This window comes from Zosterops lateralis (genome assembly GCF_965231275.1).
Source record: "Zosterops lateralis genome assembly, contig: HAP1_HAP1_SCAFFOLD_51, whole genome shotgun sequence".
NCBI classification, from domain to species: domain Eukaryota; kingdom Metazoa; phylum Chordata; class Aves; order Passeriformes; family Zosteropidae; genus Zosterops; species Zosterops lateralis.
The window spans coordinates 1,028,249-1,050,851 of record NW_028154613.1 but is presented as its reverse complement, the minus strand read 5'-3'; the positions used below and the strand labels follow the sequence as shown (position 1 = coordinate 1,050,851).

Below are 22,603 nucleotides of genomic sequence, written 5' to 3'. Positions count from 1 at the left end.
ACCAGGAAAGTAGGATCAACTCCTAAGTACTTTGTAGCTTTACATTTCAGCAGTGAGATGTCAAAGCAGCTTTGCTTGGCACATCGATTAACTCCTGTGTCAGGGAACAACAAGAACAGACCACAAAAGCTTTAGATAAATACAAGAAGAAAGCTGTTTAATGTGTTCAGTGGATATTTATTTACCTGTGTCAGGGTACTACAAGGCAAGACATACACAACTGTTAAGATCAGCAGCTCTGATAGATAAGTAGCGTGTCACTGCATGTCACAGAATCAGAGATGTTTTGGAGAAGGGTGAACACATCTCATTTATTTTGGAGGAGAGTCTAAAACTGAAATGCTGAAATGTCCCAAAAGCATTAATCATCAGCAAAGGTTTAGGATCCAAAGTGCTTCTCATCTAAACTCATTCTTGCTAATTAAGCTAAGAAAGGGGGCAGAATCCATGAGGCAAGCACCTAATGCTCTTGTGGCAAAAGAAAGGAGTTATTAATTTTCTGCTAGTAATACACAAAGGAATATGTTTCTGTGCTCCAAACTATCAAATCAATCATGTACAAAAAGAGGCCAACAATTCTTTTTCTTTGGGATTTATTCTCTTCTGAGGCTGTCATCCAGGCCTTGGCAGGAACTCAGAGTGAACTAGGACAACCCATCACCTCCCAGGGACATAGATGAGAAAAATACCATCCAACTTTCTTTCCAGTATGGCAGCAGATACTGCAGCAGTTCAGTCACACAAATGGCCCATTTGTAAGCTGCTGATCAATATGAGTTAATGGCAATTATGGGAGAGTGTTTCCTCTAAAACCCAGGGGGAGAACAGTCTGTACCTGCAGATGAAAAATATTTATAGTAAGAGCAATAAAAATACATGGGTTTTGTAGGAAGAATGAGTTGCCCTTATACTGATACCTAATTTTCATACACATAAAGAATTTTTGTATACATTTTTTACCATATCAGAAGTTGATACTGTACATGAAACCAAGCAGTGAGGTTGCTGACATTTGCAGAAGACAGTTTTTTTATGTTTGTTCCACATTATATATGTCCTAGAGAAGGTACAGCGTCACCCCTGCATTTCTTGCTTTCAAGTGTTTGAGTCTTTGCAGCAGCTTCTAATGCTGCTTCATGTAAACAATATGTATTCTTAGAATTTATCTGTATGTTTTGCATTCTTGTTCTCTGAGAGAGAACTTGACTGATGGTCATATTGACCAATGGAGTCAGGAGATTGTAACTTCTTTGGGCCAATCTTGGCTCTCTGTACAAAATGTATATAAGCCTTTGGAGTCAGATAATAAAGAGCCTTCCATGTTTCACCCTGCTACTGCCTGCTGTCCTCTGTGAGGGTCCACACCACGTCGCAACGTGTTGCCCCTCTAAGGGCAGGGGTAACAGTACAGAACAGCACCATTGTGCAGTTTCCTTCAGGTTTCTGCAGAAAATCTCTCTTGCAGCTTCGGAAAGTACTTATTTTACAACATTGCTGTGGCCTTTGCTATTGCAGCTGACAATCTACTGATTAATTTTAAATTAGTAGAATTTTAAAGCAAGAAGTTCTTCTCCTGTTAAACATGGCAGTTAATAATATGGTATGTGATGACAAATATGCAAGGGTAATTTTGGGTGAAAGATAACAACTTTCCCTCTGATGATAAAAATTATTTTTTCTTTGCATTCTAATTGAATAATTTCCAGTGGCATCTTGTGCATAAGAATCCTCCAGTGTTTCTCTGCCCTTGTTTACTAGTTTCTTCAGGAAAAAGACGATCCTGTTTTGCATCTCTGGGAAGTCCCTAACTGTTCCTTATAAACAGTCTGCAAATATTTCACTTACAACACACTTCCCTTTCATTTATTTCCATTTACCATTTGTTGGATATTGGCAGTGCTGGATGTGGGTGTGGGATGTGTTAGCTTCAGACTACTTTCATAAGAGTAGTCTGTCTCTCCCATGACTTCTCAGGTCCAAAAGCAGTTTGCAATATCAAGATACAGTGGAAGCTGAAAGGGTGGGTGTGCATGCATTGGCTTCCTCTAACAAACACTCTGTTGTGCAAGTATAGCAAAAGGTCTCTGGGTTTAAAATTCTTGGCAACCTGTGCAGCTAAATACACACTGAGAACAGCTGTTCAGGAGAGACTGACTAATTGTTGTGGCTGGTGCCTGCAAAGCAGAGGAGAAATGGGATATGGAGATGGGTATGATAACCTGAGCTCTGTGTGGGCAAGTCCCACTCATTTCCAGATTTTGTTGTGGGGCTGTGTATCCCGGTGAGTGCAAAGATGTGCTGGGTAGTTTTCCATATGTTTCTCTGACACAGTTCTCTTGCACTGACCTTGTGCTCTCCTGTGGGTGCTTTACCTGTAAATATGAGTTAAGAAAATGGGAGTCTAGACACTGAGGTCAAAGGTAGCATGAACAAGAGAGAAAAGTCAGCAGTGAAACTATGACAGGTTGTAGCAGTGGCGATTTGAGTCACAGACATTCAGGTTGTCCAGCCCACAGATTTAGGAAAGACTGTAGATTGTCCTCCCTGCACTGTGCAAAAGTGACAGGTCTCACACAGGGTCAGCACGGGCTTTTGGGCAAAGCTGGAGCAAAGCTTGCAAAGAAGCAAGAGTATGGAGCTGTACCCAGAGTGGTAGCCTCCAAGGATCCTGGAGCCAGGGGCAGCATGAACAGAAGCAAGAGACCAAACACTTCACTTTCCTGCACACTCCCTTTTCCCTCTGCCTCCTTTATCACAGATAAAGGCAAGTGGCTGCTGGCTGCATAGCTTCATTGTGGAAACCAATAGCAGTAAAAGTTGGGGGTGAAAAAAATGTGTTTGTGAAAATACTCCAATTAGTAAATACTTTAGGAAAGTATTTACTAATTTAAAAGATGGATGATCGTATTTCAGGAAATTAGCAGGGGAGTCTACAAGACCTAAAAGCTACTACGATTTCCTTTAATAGTCTTAACATTTTCTCCTTGCTGGCTAAGAATTGCATTAAGAACTATTGCAGAGCTTGTATATTCAGTATACGGTAATTTAAACTAGTATACACTTTCTTTTGAATTTTGTGATTATACACTACAATATTTTGCAGCTACACTAGAAAAAAGGTGCATTTTTTGAACTAATAGGCTACTTCTGCAGTACCAGCAAAATGGAGAAAGATTAAAAGTTGTTAACTCTCAATAGTTACTATGGTTTCATGCGTATGTTCTTTATGGTTATTGTGCAATGTAACACAATTTTATTATTATGCTTGCAGTACACAACATGTAGTCGATATAGCTATCACAAATTCCTCCGTGTTATTCAGGATCAGTGCCTGCAGGCTGACCTGTCAGGATGAACTCTGGGCAAGTCAGCAGTTAAATATCTGGGAACATCTATCCAGTCAGCAGTAGTTCAATCAAATCAGTAGGACTTTTGCCATGTCCTGCTGATTCTTTGGTAATACCCATAGGCTCTGAAAGACATTTCATCAGTTCTGAGAAACCATGAGGCATATCCAACCCAACAGCTCATTCCTCTGCCTGCTGTAGCCCCTTCATTGCTATGTTAATCTAACAAAAAATTGTGTTGAATCTGTTTCCTGGTCACACACAAAGACTTTGAGTTATTTGGCTTCAGCCAGAGTTAATATTATCCTCTTAGGGGCTGTGTGAATTTGGTATGAGTCATAGTTTGCTGACATATGGCATTGGAAAGAAAATCACTAAGCATCTAGCCAGATTTGCTGGTTATCAGGGAAAGTTTGTAAACCTGTGAGCATTGTTTGGAAGTTATCTTCCCATTTTATACTATGTCACTGTAGCTATGTAAAAAGAGATGCATGATGTACACAAAGTACTATGAAATCCTATACCTGCTCTTTGTAAAGATCAGCTGAACAAGTTAAGTTATGAATAGAGAAAAGAATTTTGATATTGTTCAGGAAAAAAACTCAAGAAACTGCATTTCCAGCTACCTTTCATCTATTTTTCATTCAGGGTAAAATGCCTGTCACTGCAACACTGCAATGTAGTGGGAAGCACAAAACATTTTTGAAGCAAAGACATAATTCACAGGACTGTTTTTTATGTGGTGATCAATCCCCCTCAAAATGGAGGATCAGCAGATCTGAGGCAGCAGACATCACTGTGTAGGGTTGATGTGATCCCTTCTGCTGTCATTAAACTCAAGCCTTCTTCTGAATGTCATAAATCCTAAAAAAACAACCAAAGGGAAGAGGTTTTCCCATTTCCAGAGAAGTGAGCTTAGGCTTTCTGTACTTCTATATGAAGTAAGAAGCCTTGCTTTACTTTTTTAGGAATTGTCATTTGTTTTGCCAAATTTTCATTGTCCTATGTGCCCTCCAAGACACTCATGTTCCATGGCCAACACATGTGACTAGGAACTCTCAGTGGAACCACAACAGTGAAGATTAAACAATTAAATTATACTTTCAGTTATAAATAATCCTCATCTTGTCTACCAAGAGTTCTTATGGAAAAAAGAAATACTTAAATTACCTAATCTAGTTTTCCTACTTCGTCTTCTTGTCCTTCAATTTGATTAGAAATAGGTTATAAACTTCTCTTTCCCTTTAGTTTATAGGCTTTTACTTGCAACACTGCATTTTAAAAACAGATCCACATAAATCTTCAATTTCTAGAGTCAAGTGATTTATCCAAGATTCTCAGTTTATGAGTTTGTAGGCTTTGTGACTGTGATGAAAATCAGAGCACATTGACATGTAATTCAAAGCCTAAAGAGATATATAAGTAAAACAAAAGGATTAGAAATGTTTTTCAAGAGCCCTGATCCATGATTAGTGAATAGGCAGTGTTTGGTTGCGATACAACAAAACAATCACATCATAAAAACTGTGGTTGATAAAGCTCCATTTTCCTAAAAGTGTAATGTTTTTTCAAAGTCTTAAATTCTGGGGTTGTTAAATCTAGAAATGTCCTTTGAAATGTAACATTTATTCCTTATGAAGAATCTTCTTTTTTGGAGTTTTCATTGAAACATCTGAAGACAAGAAGAGTTCTTTTATGCATCACGTCTCTAAGAGTCATCAGGGACCCAAGGATGACAGAAAGACATATAGGGACACAAAGATTGTTGGAATAGGTAAGGTTGGACCTAAGAATTCTACTGACACTTTCAAAGTCTCAGGAGAGCAGATAATGAGAGATCCATTTACATTTATTAAAAATATTACTGAATTACTGGTCTTCTAGAGTAGATAGAAAATAGAAACACTTAGTTTTTATATTTCACAGTTCTTCAGTAAGTTCTGAAGTGCTAATCAGAGGTAATAACTTTAGAAGTAATAATGTAAATATTAATAATTTTAATACCTACCAAGAATATTATTTACAGAAGCCTGAAACTAAGTTGTCACAGGCCACAGAAGTTCAGGTAGTAGCAGAAAGACAAATAGTTGTATCACTGAAATAATTAAAAAGCATTTATTTTTATATATGAGTGAGCATGTCAGGTCCTGAGTATTGCCACTGGTCACCCAGGCAAGGAATGCTGGCACTTAGCAGTTCTGCATGGAAGTAATAACAGGGCAAGTCAGAGCAGATGACAGAAAAAAGTGGGGAAAACAGTTACTCAGGGTGTGTGTTAGTCTGTTTCAAATTTTACACTGAAAATGTTCACAGCCTTCAGCATCCATCTTCATCTAATGGATGAAGACTTCATTAACACATACATCATACGTACTGCTGCTGCTCATGAAGGATAATAAATGCTGAATATGGCAGGACCTGTTTCCAGTAAAGCAATAAATTGTATTTTTTGTTGATCACTCTATTGCAGACTGGCACCAGGAGGACCAAAAAGACAGAAGCTGGCAGAATAGGATAAAAATTTTATGAGATAAAACCTCTAATTCTTTACTTTCAAGTCCCTCTAACACCTGTATTTGTACATCTTGACCTAGCTTGAGTGGGGACCTTGGACATGGTGACCTCCAGAGGTCCCTTCCAACCTCAACTGTCATCTCAGAGCTTTTTACTTCAGGGACAAGGGTCAGGCACTTCTACCTCCAGTGAAGCCCTTGGAAGAGCTAAGTTGGGGTGCTCCTTCCATTGGCTCACCAGGGCTCCCCCACTGTAGTGTGGGGTGCCTATTTTCTGGGTCTCCATCTTTAGTACACTGGACCCACATGACACATAGACCCCGAGGTTCAAACCCACTTCCAGCACTTCTTGCTCCTCTATTCAGCTGTGTAGGCCTGTGTAGAATCCTTGTTGCCTGCCCTGGGACCAGACATACCACGAGAGCACCAGGGATTTCAGCCATGCCAAACATTGCCCAGATTTTCTGACCACCTCCTGAAGGCACACGCCCTGTGCTAATCCAGCTGGTGTCTGGTGAAGAGCACGGTGCTCTGGGGGCTTGGAGGCTCCAGCTCTCCCCTCATGTCCCCCCAACAGCTCTCCACAGTTTGCCCCAGGCATCTTGCCTGAGGGGGCTTGAAAGCTGAGGAATTGCTGAGGAGATCCATCTGGGTGTCCTCCACAGCTCTCTGGGCTTTTATCTGCTCCTCTTTTCTCAGCACCAGAAAAGCTCCAGCACTTTGCATGTCTCTCTTGGCAGGACATGACATTGGGCACCATTGAGCCAGACCTGCAGGAGCAAAGAACAGCAGCATGAGGCAGGTGCCACAGGCAGGCCTGGAGGAGCCCATCAATGCCCCCTCTCCCTGGAAGATGTCAAGGACTCGGCCTGTGTGCCCTTCTGCCTCCACGGGCTCTGCTCTGCCTGCATCCAGCACTGGGCCAGACAGAGTGCGATGTGCTCGCTCTGCAGGCAGCTGTTCCAGCTGCTCGTGTGCTCGGTGCCAGCAGATGGCCACTCTAAAGAGTACACGGTCCCCTCACATGACCCCTGCCACAGCACCAGGCCCAGAGGGGAGCCCCAGTGCCCAGCTGGAAGCTGCACTGGCAGAGCACATTGGCAGAGTGCTGCAGCCAGCTTGGCGTTTTGCTGGCTCCCGCCCTCAATAAACACTCAAATGCCTTCCAAGAGTTGTTTTTTGTTTTATTTTCAACACCAGAGACCTACCTATTCTAGGCAATGCTTTCCAACACAGTGAGCTGCCCCAGGGTGTGTATTTTGCAAATGGAGAGCGAGCATTAGGAGCAGAAAGGTTGCACTCCTCCCTGCCACCAGTAGACACATATTAGGGCAGAGCACAGTACATAGGTCTGACTAAACTTATCTGGCTCCTTGAATTCCTGGAAGATGTCATCCCCATAACTGTGGGTGCTCTGGGGCCCTCTGCATCCAAAAAGATATAGCATTCCATTGGGTTCTTCACTTCTTAGCTTAGCTCCACTTTGGGGAATGGACTATTCTTGCAATATTTTTATATTGTGTCTAAATAGCTGTGGACACAGAAAGCCATGGAGCTAAAACTGCCACTAAGACAAGAATCAGATTTATTCAGATATTGTAGAAATACTATGGCATTTTAATTCTATCCTTAGAATCACTCTGAAATGAATGTGTAGTCCAAAGCAGCCACAGTACAACCTCTCTTTCTGCCACCACTCACCATAAGTCAGAAGATGACTATAATGCTTTTTACAGCTTGAAGGAATGACCCAAAGCCACATTTAGATTTTGTTGTGACAGACCAGGAGAGACAAAGAGCATGTCTCCAGCATCTTACTGCAACTGGCTCTTTTCTGATGTAGTTTTCTGACACTTGTTTTATAGCTGTTCAGCACTTTTGTTGCCCTCCAGTTCACAGAAAGGCTATTCCCTGTTGCTTGCTCTAAATGCTGTAGGAAAGGGTGAGATGCTGGAGAAAGGCTATTTACAAAGCTCCAGGGGATCTTCTGCTGCCCAGCAGGACATCTACATGGATATGACCCAGCAGCATGGGGCATGGTCACCCAGAGGTGCTTGGGTGCCCCAAGGCATTTGGTCTGTGCAAAGCAGACAAGTGCAATCATCACTTTTTTATTTATTGGAAAAGTTTACCTGGATTTTCATGAGAATAAAAGGGCAGATTTCTGCTGCACAAACTGTCTGCAGGCAAGTCCAAATCCCTACTTCAAATCTGAGGTTGCTGGAGCTGATAGAAGGTCTTGGTACTTTACATCAGGCAGAGGAAAAGCAGTGACATATTTTTTCCTCAGCCTTGGCCCCAAAAATGGGCAAACTATCTTGACTGAAGCTTTTGGAGTACGGGGGAAAATCAACTGATAACAGATGCTCATTGTGTAAAATTTAATTCCAAGTTGTTAAGCAACTGTAAGCACAACTTTTTCAGCTTTTATAGCTGGCGCTATTACTTTGTATTCATCAAACAATAATTGCTAATTCTGTTTGCCTTCTGTTCTCTCTGTATGCTTTTTGTTCTATTCCAATTTCTAACAACACACAATGCCATCAAATTTGAAGTGCAGCAGCTGGAGACAAAGAGAGTGTCGTTAATGGAACGATTTTCATACAAATACCATGCTCAGGAGCTAATTGGGAAGTTCACTTACCTGAAAGATGGAAAACTGCTTGGCAAACAAATGTCTTCACCAGACATATCTCCCTGCTCACAATAGTTTGACTTCCTCATCTGTCACTTACGAGAAGAGATAGACTATACTGAAGAAAAGCATTAAATCAAAGTGACTGAGGTCCATAACTCCTGCTCATGGGCAACCCACAGATCCTTCTCCAGGCTCCTTTTTCACAATACCTCAGAGTCCCCAGGTGCTGCTGGCCTCTGGCACTGCCAGCAATGCTACATGTGAAGGAAGATGGGGAGGAAGAAGAAGCGCTATCGGCCCAGGGCGACTGCCTACTTGGCTGGCTGTGCTTGTGACTTTTGTTGGACCACAGCTGTAAAGGGCTTTTTTGTCCAGTGCTAATACTTCTGAGACACCTGCTGACTCACTTACAGAGCTAATGTTTTACAAAGAGAAGCCAGAGCCTACCAAAATCAGCTTCATGAACAGGAGATATAAATATTGTGACTGGAAAATGCCATGATGCCCTGAGTCCACCCCACGGCTTTTCTGACTAAACTACCTGTCCTACACTGTGGCTGGGCTGCATCTGATACTGGAGAATCTCAGAGAGGTTTTAGAGATAATGATTGGTGTCTGAGAAGGTCTGGACAGCCAGGGAATTACAGACAACTAAAACCAGTTTCCCTGCTGAATAGGAGCTAATCTGTTTACACTTGGCAAGTTTGCATAAAAATGAGTAGCTCCTGTGAAGGTAAATATCATATATGATATTTATATCATATATGATATATGTGTTATATAAGAATACTCTTATATAACACATTTTTCTATGCAAACTCCAGGCACAATTATAGTAAAATTCAAATTTTAACAGAAGCATAAAAAATATGTGCCATATGAACATACAGTTGCATGTGCTCATGCAGTTGCCTCTGTTGAGTAGCAGTGTATGTGGAAATATTTGTAGAATCCATTAAATAGGACAAAAATTAATATATATTTGTTTAGCATTGCACACTATCGTGACACTCTTCCCAGTAATGTATTTGTTATTTGGCTTCTCAGGGCTGCACTGGAAATGCAGCCCCAGGAAATTAAAGATGTGAATTGAAAAGTCAAGAATTAAACCTCATTTAAAAACATAACACAGACGCTCCTACCCAGAATTTCAGTTTCCTTAATACAATCTGCTTTAGTTCTCCTTGGAAATTAAATAAATTAAATTAGGGCCACTTTAGGATTTTTTTTTTAAATTCTGAATGAGCATATCCAGATAAAAGTGTAAAGAAATTAAACTAATACACCTTAAAAGACTCATTCACATGCATTTTCTTGAGGTTGCTTGAAGCAACCTTACCTGATTCACATGTGGAACTCAGGGAAGATTTTAAAGACTGACACCTACAGCTCCTTTCTTATCATTTATTTTTCTCTGTGTGTTTTTGCCCACAGTCAGCAGATGTTAAATGAGTGCCCATTTCTCAACTCACTGACTTAATTAAAACTGCAATAATTTGCCACTGAGGTACTGATTTTGGGAAAGTGTGATATAAGGCTGGATACCTAGCAGGGAAAATGTTGCTTAATATGTAATATCATGGGGTTTTTTCTTCCCTCAAAGACACAAAAATGAGGTGTTGTTTTATATTCACAGTGTATATATACTCGTGTATATATACACTTGAGTAATTTCACAGGCAAAGAAATGAAGGAACAAAATGCCAAAAAGGTCTCCCCAACAACAGAAGTGTTTTCTAGTTGGTGAATAAAGTAGAGGGAAGCAAAGGCTTAAGAGGGGATGGAGCTTCAGTGTCCAACATGGCAGTGAGCGGCTTAGCCACTGGACTGTCCAGAGAATCATAGGGAGGATTGCTGGAGTCCAGGGCATCCCCTTGGATGACCTGGGATCCGAGGAAAGGAGCTTGAACCCTGGACAGGAGGGTGTGGAGCCAGTCCACAGGGGTTGGAGACCTTGGCACAGAGCCCAGGAAGACACTGGCTTTGATTTTAGTCCATGGGAGAGGCTTCCAACACTGAGAGAGGAATTACAAACCACAAAAGTGTGAAAACAATAATTTAGCACATCACAAGATGAAAAATTTAGTAGTTTTGGGGTTCTTAGAATAGAGGTAAGTGGAGGGACAAAATGGAGGAATTAGGGTGGTTCCTTGAGTTCCTCTCCTTCTTCCTCTTCCTCCATCTTCTGAGGTGATGATGACAAAAAGTAGTCTGAGACGATTGGGTCAAAGTAGAAATGACCCTTCTAGTATAGGCACTAGGCATTGGTATGAAATTGTAAATAACCAACATGTAGTTATCTGTATAAAAGCAAAGCGACACTCCATCAGCAGTCAGTCGCCTGGTGTCCCAGTCACTGTTCAGATCTTGGCTGGTGTGGAGAAAAATTTTGAGATATCAAATAATAAACAACACGAGAAACCTGAAAACGAGACCTTGAAGACTCCGCTTTTTTCCTTGTGACGCGACTCGGGGCTTTTAGAGGGCCAAGGACTTTTAATCATTTAATCACCTGAATCACCCAAACTGAGAGAGGATGGTGATGTGCCACCCAGAATTTTGTGACAACGTACTAGGGAGCACCTTCTGGGACTTCCTCATACAGTGCTGATGGGAAGCACCAAGCCAATTACCAAGCACACAGACCTCTAGCTTGTTTTCAGGGATCAATATGTGAGAATTTTGCAAAACAGGTCATGTCATGGTGGGTATTTGCAGCTTCTGGGTCACAAGATAAGGAGCTCAGTGTAGAAGGAGGTTTTGCAGGGGGTGACTGTAAGGTAATTTTGTGATTAAGCTTATTCTTGGGTAGCTGATCCTGGTCATACCCCATGCAAGTGAGGACATGCTGGGGAAACACACAGAAAGGGAAAATTGAATAATGAATTTTTAAAAAAATCTACATGCTTTGCATGAATGTTCTTTGAGGTATGGGTTTGTCTTTGACACCACAGCAGGTCAGTTACCCATGTGTCTGTCACCTTTACCATTTTTCTTACCAACTCCTCGGATTATGGAAGAAAATATTTATATTTTGTACTATGAGGCTACAGACTACCATTGTCAATCCTGTTTTTCAAAGAGACATCAAAACTCTCTCCTTAACAGCTATTTATCATGAACTGCAGAAAAGAAGTTGAAATTTGTTGTCTGTGAATGTTGAGTGAAAATACCATGTTCACATCAAGCATTCACAAGCTCATTTTTAAACGTTAAAACACACTATATTCAGCATAAAATACAGTTTACATTAGAAACTTCAGTTTTCATTACTTGGAAACAAAAGCGATGGGCCCTGAAATTATGACAGCATAGAGCCGCAGCTATAGGGCCATAAATGAAGTGCTACAGGGAGCACTGGTCTGTGGGATGGTTTCTGAAAACTGATGAACTGCAAAAGTTGATGAGGACAGAGGATGCTATCTTGTTAAAAAGGTCTAATAATTAAAACAGATATGGAAATAACCACTGTGGGTTTGCCTCACACTCTGAGGGTCCAGCCTGGCAGAAAAGTGCCTGTAATTAATTTCAGTGAGACTGCTTCTCGAAGGTGTTTTGTAAACCAAAAGGTTTAATAAAGAAAAAATAACAAAATAACAAACTTTGCAGAAAACAAATAATAAGTTGTGCATAGGCACCTGAGAAACCTCAGACACCCTGCTAACACACCTTGAAAAGCCTAGAGTTCCCTTTTGTGCTCTTTCTTAAATTCTTAATATTTTAGGAGGGATAACCTGGCTTAGAGCCAATAGAGAGGGATAGAGGGTTTGAAGAACAGTGACAAGATCCAATAGATGCTTCTTTCTTGGCCCTCAGCCAACCCTTGTCAGAAGGGTAGGGAACAATCTGGGCTCTTTACCTTAAGGGGTGAGCCTTAAACTTTCCCTGTATGGAAAACACTTGCTGGGTGTGAGAAATGCTTTACTACAAACTACCTTTCTTTGCACTTTCCTTTTTGTTCTAAGGCTTTCAAGCCAAATGTTCTGGCAGTGCAAAGCTGCAATTCTTTGGTGTCTAGGAAGGTGGTGCTAAACTACAAATTATGGAAAAAGCTGAGGGAGCTGCATACCCTGCAGCTAAAGGACTTAGTGATGGTTGTTGCCGTTTCTTAAAATCCAGAAATCCAGAAAGATTGCAGAAGGAATGCTGTAGGAAGAAAAAAAAAAAAAAAAAAAAAAAAAAAAAAAGGAGAAGGTGAATAAGCTTAGGATACTATTATTTATTATCTCCTGATAAGTTCCCAGTCCAGTGTCAGGAAAGCTCAATCCTTCCTGCAGCATCTCTTACTTTTATTATGTGAGAATCAAGATCTGCTTTCAACTTTGTGGCTTTTAGGCTGTTTATAATGTAGAGTGATGTATGTGCACATAGGACTGTGCCTGCTGTTTGCATCATAAGCAAGCTGCATCCAGCTCAGGATAAAATATATTTTATTCTTCATATGCATAAAGAATTTCATTCTGTCCTCAAGTGATGAGTTTTGTTCTGCTATGCATAAAATTCTTCTGTTTGCTGTTTTTAACCTGAGTTTAAAACTGAGCTTCTGCTTCTGGTCACGTTCTTTTTCAAGTCTGAAGATGTTTTCACTAAAACCAGAGATTAATTGCAGTGCAGGCATGTGGGATGTCCAGGAATACCAGGCTTGGGCTACTGGACACTTCCACCCTTCATCATCAGTGCTAATATTCTCAGTTTACTATGAAACTTCCTACATAACAATGGATTTTTTGGAGGAATGGCTTGAGATAAAGGTCAATAGTGTTTGTTTCCCTAATGTTGTGACACGTTATCAAACAATTTCTTTACTCATCATTTTGATAGACAGAAGTGATGAAATCTTCTTCCTGGAAAAATGGTTTCAGGTACTGACTTGAAATGTGTTTAGAAATCAAGGGTTTCTGAAAATTGATCCTTCTGGGGTCCTCAGACTCGTTGTTTTCTCCTGCTTACCTGACCAGGCTGTCTGCAGCTTCAGTTCCTTACCTGATTCTCACAACATTTGCAAGAAGTGATTATTATAGCAGAGAAAAAGACAACAATACTCACTCCTGGTCCACAGAAGAGAAGGGTGATAGAATTTATCATACAATCAGTATTTTCTGAGTGCCATCTGTGCTCACTACCTATCTGTGTGACGAAAAAAAAATAAATCTGTATCATTACTAATATGTCCTTATTTCTACTAAGTAAATTATTTCAGTGTGAAAGTGTGATTTGCACATAACCCTGTATGAAGCAGTGGTAATGTACAGGCTGTTCCAAAAATACCCATGTTATTTCTGGTCTTTAAAATCCAGTGACATCTGCATGGAATTGCTTCAGAAAGCATGGCCTGAGGGACATGTGTGGTATGCAGAGGTCTGAAAGACCTGCCTGCAGTTGGTCGCTTAATAAGAGGCCAACCAGCAAACGGCTTCTTATTCCTTAAGAAGAGATGAATTAGAGAAGAATTAGACAAGAACCATTCCTGGGGCTCCAAGGGTGAGGAGAATGTATTTTTAGAAAGCATCAGATGTCTGCCATTTGAAAGCTGGAGACTCCCATGAGCAGGACACCAGCTGGCACAGCAGCAAAACCCTTTATAAAAACCATCACAATCACCTCAACATGGATATGTATGTGCTGGTTGCTCCTGAACTCTGTGACAAGGGACAGCAATGTAACCACATCCAAATGGGCACATAGCAGAGTATTTAATCCTCTCACAGAGCAAGATTGCTCACTGATTACAGCATTACCTGGTAATGTTCACAGAAGTGTGCTAAATGTAAAAACATTGATTTCAGTCCATGGAATCCATCTTGTTTTCTTCATGTTTCATTTTTTAAAGCATTAGTTTTCCCTTGATTTTGTGTATGCATTGGTATTTATGTTGAGGTGTACAGTTATTTTAGAGGCATTATGCAGGAACACTGTTTAGGACGCACAGAGCTTGTCCTCTGGGAAAAGGAAGTCCCTATGTCACATCCCTTGTGGGAGCAGTACAGCATGACAGCTATAGCCTGTGGATAAATGGGGCTGACTGTGACATTGATGGTTGCTTTAGGATACTTCCCACACGAAAAATGCATGTTTTTACAAAAGCACAAAAGCCATGTTCACATACTTCCACTTCTAATCCCATCCCAAAGGCTGACAAGCTGACAACTACCAGCAAGGCAGGACAACTTTACTGGCCTTTACCATTATAATGCAGGATGGCTTATCAAGAAGGAATTGCCATCATGATCCACTCAGTACAGAAGAGATTAGAATTGACTGGCTCTAATCTTAGCACAACTCACATCCTTTTGCTTATCTAATTTCTTCATAACTCACCTTGAAGTATTTGCCACTGAGAGATACCTGGAGCTTTTGTAGCTGTCAGTCATCCAACGCTTGGATGGGGTGCGGGATATCAGCTAAAAATGAAGGTGTCAATCGGACCCACCACCCAGAATTCAAGAGTTGTTTGTTCCATTCCTATGAGGATCACAGTGCTCTCAGGACCATCTCTGGAGACCAGCTCTGCAACATGACTTGGTCAGTAATGGGAAGCGTCTGTTTTGGAATGGCCCTAGAAGCTGGTTTATTTTGATGTTACCTGAAAAGCTTTCAAGATGAAGTCAGGAACATAAATATATACATATATGGAGATATGTATTTTTTTAAATCTGTGTAATATATATTATGCAACATATATGCTCTACATTATATATTTATAATGTTTTTATGCATGGGTCTATATATGTATAAGGGCAATGAAGCTGACAAAGGGTCTAGAAAATATCTTACAATGAGAAGTTGAGGGAGATTAGCTTTTATTCTGCTAAATTAAATATAGGTAAAGGAGAGACATGCAGACACACAAGTTAAACACAGTAATTTGAAGGAAAAGAGAAATACATGCAGATGCTGGAAGGAGTCCCCACAAAAAAAGGTGTTAAAAGAGAAATTCAAGGAAAATAAGTGTGAAAAATACAAAAAAGTTAGCACAGCAGGACACTTTGCATAGATGTTTTCAGGGAAAAATAGTTGTAGATTATGAGGCTTTTATGCTCAAGGCAGTTGATAGAAAGCTGCTGTTTTAAATCTTGAGATGTCTCAGTTATTTCTCCCCAACACTATTATCCTAACTCCAGTGTCAGACCCCTGAATGTGGTTCTTTGCAGCCACACAGAGGAGACAAGGGCATCTGTACCTCACCAGGTATCACACCAAAGAGCAACTGGTGGCATTTTGCAAATCTGCACTCCGACACTGGGATTTGTCTCTGTTTTATTAAAACACAGGAAAATGCATGGTCCCAGACAGCATACAAGATAGCAATTCACTTCCAGCTCCTCTACAGAGGTTGTAGCACTAATGAAGCAAATCACATCTCAGGGAATATAGCCATGATTTAGTACGTGTATAACTGTAATAAAATGTTGTTATGGCTGAGATTGTTATGTTTTTAATGGAAAAAAAGAAGAATTAGGATTGAAATTGAAAAACAACCCAGTTCCCATAAAGGGTAAAAATGTGCTTGGATAAAAGGTTAATAGAGTTAATTGTGGGGAGTAATACAAGACAGCAACTCGTGCTAGAGAAGATAATTGTGATTCTGATAAAGGGGAATTGTAATTAAATAGAGGTTGGATAAACACGATTATCCTGAAAAGGTTTCCCAGCACAGTACGGGAAGGTTTTAAGATGTGGAGGCAGACGCCTGTACGTGATCTGGAAGTCGAGACACCACTGCTGCCAGCCCTGCTAAGTGCTCACCACTGCGGCACACTGCCCACGCTGCTGCTCTGGCCAGCAAAAGGCAATAAATTGAGCTCATTTTGAAGTTTAGTTCACCTGCAACACTTAACTGGCAAGTGATGTCCCTGTCTTGCTCACAACCCCCAAGATTTCTCATTTCTGCTGGTCCCCATTTCCACCCCCATCCTGCTGTGGGGGGAGCAGCTCTGGGTGCTGGCCAAGGTTGATCTGCTGCAGGGTGGCTGCGGGCTGGAGCAGGTGAGGGCATCCCTCCCATACTACGCTTTTTCCAGAACTGACAGAATTTTTTTACATGGATATTAAAACGAAATGCAGTAGTTTGATACTGAACCCTGAGAGGCAAACAGAGGCTTTCCACACTGATCTCTTTTACTGAAATGGGTATTTGTGATAAATATTTTTGATTAGCTGAGTTACAAATGTTCTACAATAACCTATATAGAGGAAGGGAATCAAATACAGCATATTTCTCCCAAGAAGAACAAAATTCCAAAAAGCTTTTTTGTTTCCTTTGTTTCCTTTAAATTGCAAAACATTTTCGCTACATTTTCAACTTTTAAGTATATATCATTAAAAAATATAAATAGACTGAATTTGAATACAGGATGGTATTAATTCACATTTTTCTAGAATTCCTATACATTATTTTACAGAACACATACACAATAAAAAACCCTGAGAATTTACTAAGAAAAACTATCAAATACTTCTGCTGTTCAATTATTTATTGTACTGTTTGGAATCACTGTATACCATAACAACATACATTCCCAGATGCCTAAGGAAAATTTCTACTGGAGTTCTATTATTTCCTATTTGGAGCAAGTGAACATCTCTCTAGGGACTCTCTAGGGCCTTTTTTCCCCCCTCTCAAAAAAAGAGGGTGAAGATCTTTTTGCTTTCAAATTTTTTGGCTTTGCTTTCAAACTTCTGTTTTTCCAGTGCCAACTGTACCCCAGATCTTCAGACAGACTTCACAACCCCATATGCAGAGACCAGTTGTGAGCCCTGTCACCTTTAAGCTTGACTTCTGTCAGTTTACAAGCTGGAGTGAATCATAAAAGTGGGCTTGGGTTCAAAATGTGTCCTTGATGATTTTTGGGCATAATCTGCAATGTTTGGTTGCTGACAATATACACAGTGGAATAATCCTGTAAGTATTAGGGTGGATAGCATCTGTTGTGATAGTGAATGAGACTGAGAGCAAAGTGAAAGCTGAAAGCAAACTCCCAGCACATTTTCTTTGGCTTTTTATCTCTGCATCTGGCACGTGATACAGTAATTGTCTTACTCACATTCCTGTCTTGTTTGTTTCTTCGCTTGTTAAATGAGTTTGTTGAAGTTTCTTGTATCAGATATGCATTTATTCACAACCATTTCTAAGATCATGACTCCATTGCCTAAATCAGTTGCTGAAACTTGAATTCTGTGCAAGAAATATTTAGGTAACAAGGTTATTTTTAAACTCAGTCATGCACAACAACACCTTTGCTTCCCAATCTACATTCATCTTTTTTTACAAGAGCTTCTGTTTATCAAAGCTTATTGAGTGGTTTTTTTTGTTATTGGTTTTTTAAATTCATTTATTTATTTAATTTTCTTATTTATTTATTTATTTATTGTTTGCTGCTGTTGTTGCTGTTTGGATTTTTTTTAATATATATATTTTAAAGTTTCCACTCAGTTCATTTCCTAGAGGGATTTTCTTTTTGTTGCTATACAGCAAGTATACACAGGATCTAGAATCAAACACAGGTCATAGAGATGACACAGTAACATTATTCCCATAAACCACCTCTAAGGATATTGGCTGCCTATGAAGCATACATAGGGTTTGGCATCCACAAAAATGAATGTAGAGATGGGAAACTTAAGACCAAGTTGTACACCTACTTAAAACACATTTTGAATAGTCTGCCACACAGTGTTTCTGGAAAAACAACCTTTCACTGGTGAGTAACATATTTCCGATTCCTAAAGGAGGGGTTTTAAGAATACTACTTTTATTTATTCTGCAACAATCAAAACTGAACTCTGAAAAATGTGTTTAATTTCTATGAAAACTTAATTTCTTTGGCTCTGACTTGCTAGCAGTGATTTTTTCCCCCAATACTTGAGTAACAATAACATGACACATTTACTTCAGAAAGTAACTGGCAGATGCTGTAATTTTGTTTTCCCAAGGGAAAAAGAAGTGAGAGCTTTAAAAAGGAAATAGTGAAATGGTTACTGCTTGTGTTTACCGACAACTGAAGGTGAATCTTTCAGTTATTTTGCTGTCTCCCCAGCCTAACAGCCTCCAGTGAGAGGATGGAACACTGAGCTCTGCCATGGAGAAGGATCTCTGCACGACTTTCTGGTAGTACAATGATCCAGTGAGGCAGGGGCAGCTCCATATGGAAAACTGAGGCTAACACTCTTTGGAATTACCAAAGCGGTGTTCTAAAACATTGTTTAAACTCAGTGAACACAGCTATTCCCCTCCAGTGCAAACTACCACCAGGAAAGATGATACTGCACAAGAGATCAATGTTCAGTATTCCAAATGTCTTGTTCAACTAATCTTCACCTAATTTTGATTACAGTGTCTCCATAGATGCATTTGTATGAAACAGAATTTAAGAAAGCTTTGTAAGCATGGGTGCCAGCCAAGTCCACAAAGAGAACTTCAGCCTCAGGAGAAATATGGAAAGAAGTAATCAGTTCACATAAGACTTCTGTTAGCAAAAAATGTTTGACTTTTATTTCTGCAGACAATCTATATTTCTAAAAAGCTTTAACACTCCTGAAGTTTCAAGAGGCTTAAATAATCTTGCTGGTGATAGGTATCCAGCTAGTAGAAAGTTGACAAACAAAGCTATGAAGTGTTTTTTTTTTTTCTTCACTGATGAGATGTTCCTAGAAAAAAGATTACAAAAAGCTTCCTGCAATGAGATTGGAAAGCATTTGAGCCTTGTATTTGTAATTCATTCAAATTAAGAACATTAAGGTCAGATAAAGGTGGATTTCTTCTGCTACTTTTTCTGTCTTAATTTTATCAAGAATATTCTCAGCTTTTTCACAACACAGGAGAAATTATGTCCTTCACAGCTGTGTCCCTCATTCATGAAATATAAAGAAGCATCCTGGTAAATCTCAGCTAGCAAGGTGATGCAGGCAGTAAAAGAAAATAATGTGGAACATTTTACGGATCAAAGATGCCATGATAAACACCACAGGTGTTTATCAGATGTAGATACAGACAAGGTGGCAAAGAGAAGTTTAAATTAAATATTGTGGTTTTCAAAACATTTTGAAGGTGATGTCCAACCCAAATCTCCCCTGACAGAGGTTGAGGCCATGTCCTCTTGTCCTGTCACTAGTTGCCTGGGAGAAAAGGCCAACCCCCACCTTGCTACAACCATGCAGAGCAGCATGGCAAACACCGGAAAGAGCAGATGGTAGTGATGTTCTGCTTGCTGGTAATTTATTTAGAAGACACCAATATTAAAGTGTTTATCTTCAGTTGTTTGCCATGGGTGTGTGTGCCTCCACCATTCCTACCCTTACATGCCTAGATCTCTTTTGCATCACTAACATTCTTACTTTACCTTTTTACTACAAAGGTATCCAAAATGAAAACAGTAGAGTTCTGTCTACAGTTAAACTACCTCTTTCTTTATTGCAGTGGTAGTGGGAAATCCAAGCCAAGGAAGACAAAAAACTCCCCATCCAAACCTAAATCCTTGAAAAACTCAGGTTTTGGGTGTGCAGAAGTATTATCGATCATTAGACTGTTCATTAGGAGGCATTATTTTCCTATGTCAAGAATATCTTCCATGATAGTTCTGCTATATTTCATTGGTTTCACTTTAAATCCCTTATCTGTTAGTGGAGGTCCTGAGAGGCTACTTCCCATAACACAGCCCTGAAGCTGTGAGACACAATTGGCAACACCACACAATTCATGTGTAGCCTGGCTACAACATCATTATCCAATGTGAGATAAGGCAGCAGCTTTGATCGTTGGCTATCTGTTGTCTTCTATAACAATGGTTCTTCTTGGATAGGTCTCAACGTCCACAATAATATAGTGAACCTTGAATTTTCCTGTTTCAAGATTCTGCAAAGAAAAAAATTCAGAGTGTTTTTTTCTCTTTGGTAGTTTAAATTCATGACTTGTCAGGTTGTCAGGTGTATCAAGCAATTGTACATACCTCTTTGACTTCCACACGGACCGTTCCCTGTTTCCCTGATTCAATGCCCTCAATATAGAACTTCAAACGCATATGTTTCAGTCCGTCCTTTACGTATTCAATGTGACTAAAAACAGCAACAGAAAACAAAAACCCAACCACCCAGCAAGAATACAGATTATATGCTAGTTAAGACTTCAAATTTAAACTTACTTAGAGGAGTTGCTTACTTATTTTGTAAGAAAGTGTATTCCAGTGGTGTCCTTACTCTACCTTGGGTTCCTTCTCTACTGCTCCTCTCAAGCTTTACTGTCAGTGCCTAAGGACTAGTGGAGTTAGAAGAGCTAATTAGCTGCTGAGGATTAAGAGATGAAATGCTTAAATGTCCTCACCCCAGTCCTCCCCTCAAAACTGAAAAGCAATCCAGTGCTGAAGACTATGGAAATGCCTTGTATTAATTCTAAAAAACCCCAGATTTGAAGCCTGACATCTAGAAAGGGACCCCACATCACCAAGAATTCCAGAGTTATTTTAGGCACCTAAACTAAGTTATCAAACCGAAACACACACAGCATATTTTTTCAAATTAATTATTAGGTTGGTTAAACCACATCAAAACAAACAGTTTACTATGTGCAAAGTTACTTTGGCAATAATTTTGTTCTGCTGAAATTGTGTAACTTTGGCACTGATATGAGATCTCCAACCTAAATGCTGGTATTCAGACTGGAGTTGGGTTGCGCTCAAGTATTAAATAAATAGCACATCACTTTCAAAGTGACCACTTTGGGAAACTAATGACCCCATTAGAGTTCTGGTTTATGTTTCCTACTGAAAATATTAACTGCTGCTTAGCACCAATCTCTTATGTCCATCAGTCATGCCCAGGTACACACTGTGAAATAAACTTCCAATATAGTTTAAAGTGACATGATGGTAGAGAGAACAAATATGAAAGAAGAGCCTTACTGCAGTAAATTTACATTCAGGGTATTCATACACAAAAAAAACCTGTAGATTTTTGAGACATTTAAGGTCATTCTTATACTGCAGATGCAAACTCTACAATCTTACACAGTTCTCATCTCAAAAATTTATTTAAGATACTAGTCATTCAAAATAATGGAAATTAAATACTAGGAAAGCTGATTCATAGTACATTTACTTATTTACAGACAGGTGCTCAAGATGTTTGTGCACGTTGATTTCATTTAGCAGCTTTACTTTAAACATTTTTTCACTGAGTCTGGTGAAGAGATAGAGCTTCAATGATTAAAAGCCACTTTCCTCAGACCTAACAAGGAATCTCAATTTCATGGTTCAACCTCTGTCTGGGCTTATGTGTCTCATCCTATATGAAACCTCACTGAATATATTCCTGCCAAATAACCCAATAAAGGCAAAGCAGGGAGGACTTACGTTTTGTAAGAAATAGTTTTCTTGTTTCTTTTAAAAGGAAAGTAATAAAAAGACACACTCATGAGAGGTTAAGGTGATAGACGTTCTGTTAAATATGCAGTAGAGATGCTGCTTCAAGTACCAAAAAGCATCCTGTGTATCAGCTCAGTATAGTTTCAGACTGTAAACTTCTGTCAGATTACTGCTCTCCTCATGCAAGCCTAGGCCTCTGCACTACTGTTTTCAGGCTCATCCCATTTTCTGGAGAGCTCTATGTTTACCATGATGACCATTGCTTGTTCTGAGGCATTCAGAATTGGCATTTTATATTATATGTACACTGTACTTAGTGATATATGGCACACAAGAGGCACTGCAAAAAAACTTCTATGTTTGATCAAAAGTGACAGGATATGTTACGTACAGTTCATCACTCTAGAACTAACTTGTGATCCAAAAATATCTTTGCTGTGCAGAAACTGATGTCTTTATGGGGCAAACACCAAGGGGTATCTGACATGCTGTCGTCTTCCTCTTCTTGTTGCCTCTCCGTAACCTTTGATAGGTTCACCAAAAACACCAATTACCTACAAGAGAAAAGAGGTTTGAGCTGTCAGAAGGGATAACATACAAACAGGTATTCCAGTATCAGCTCACGCCTCTGCTGTGAATACACCCTCTTTTAACAAAATGCCCCTGGAGAATCTAACATGTCAAGAATAGGAGTGTTTATGAAAAAAAAAGAATTTAAGAAAAATGCCTCTGTATTCCAGTCTTTTTTTT

At 39.8% G+C, this 22,603-nt stretch overlaps 1 long non-coding RNA gene across 1 annotated transcript; it reads right to left on the bottom strand.

Moving 5' to 3' along the window:
• Nucleotides 1-17,800: 17,800 nt before the first annotated feature.
• LOC310923393 lies at nucleotides 17,801-21,258 on the bottom strand. The gene is made up of 2 exons (XR_014592587.1): nucleotides 20,444-21,258; nucleotides 17,801-20,349 (listed from the first exon to the last, which is right to left on the bottom strand). It is a non-coding gene; the product is annotated as an uncharacterized lncRNA (long non-coding RNA).
• Nucleotides 21,259-22,603: the final 1,345 nt, after the last annotated feature.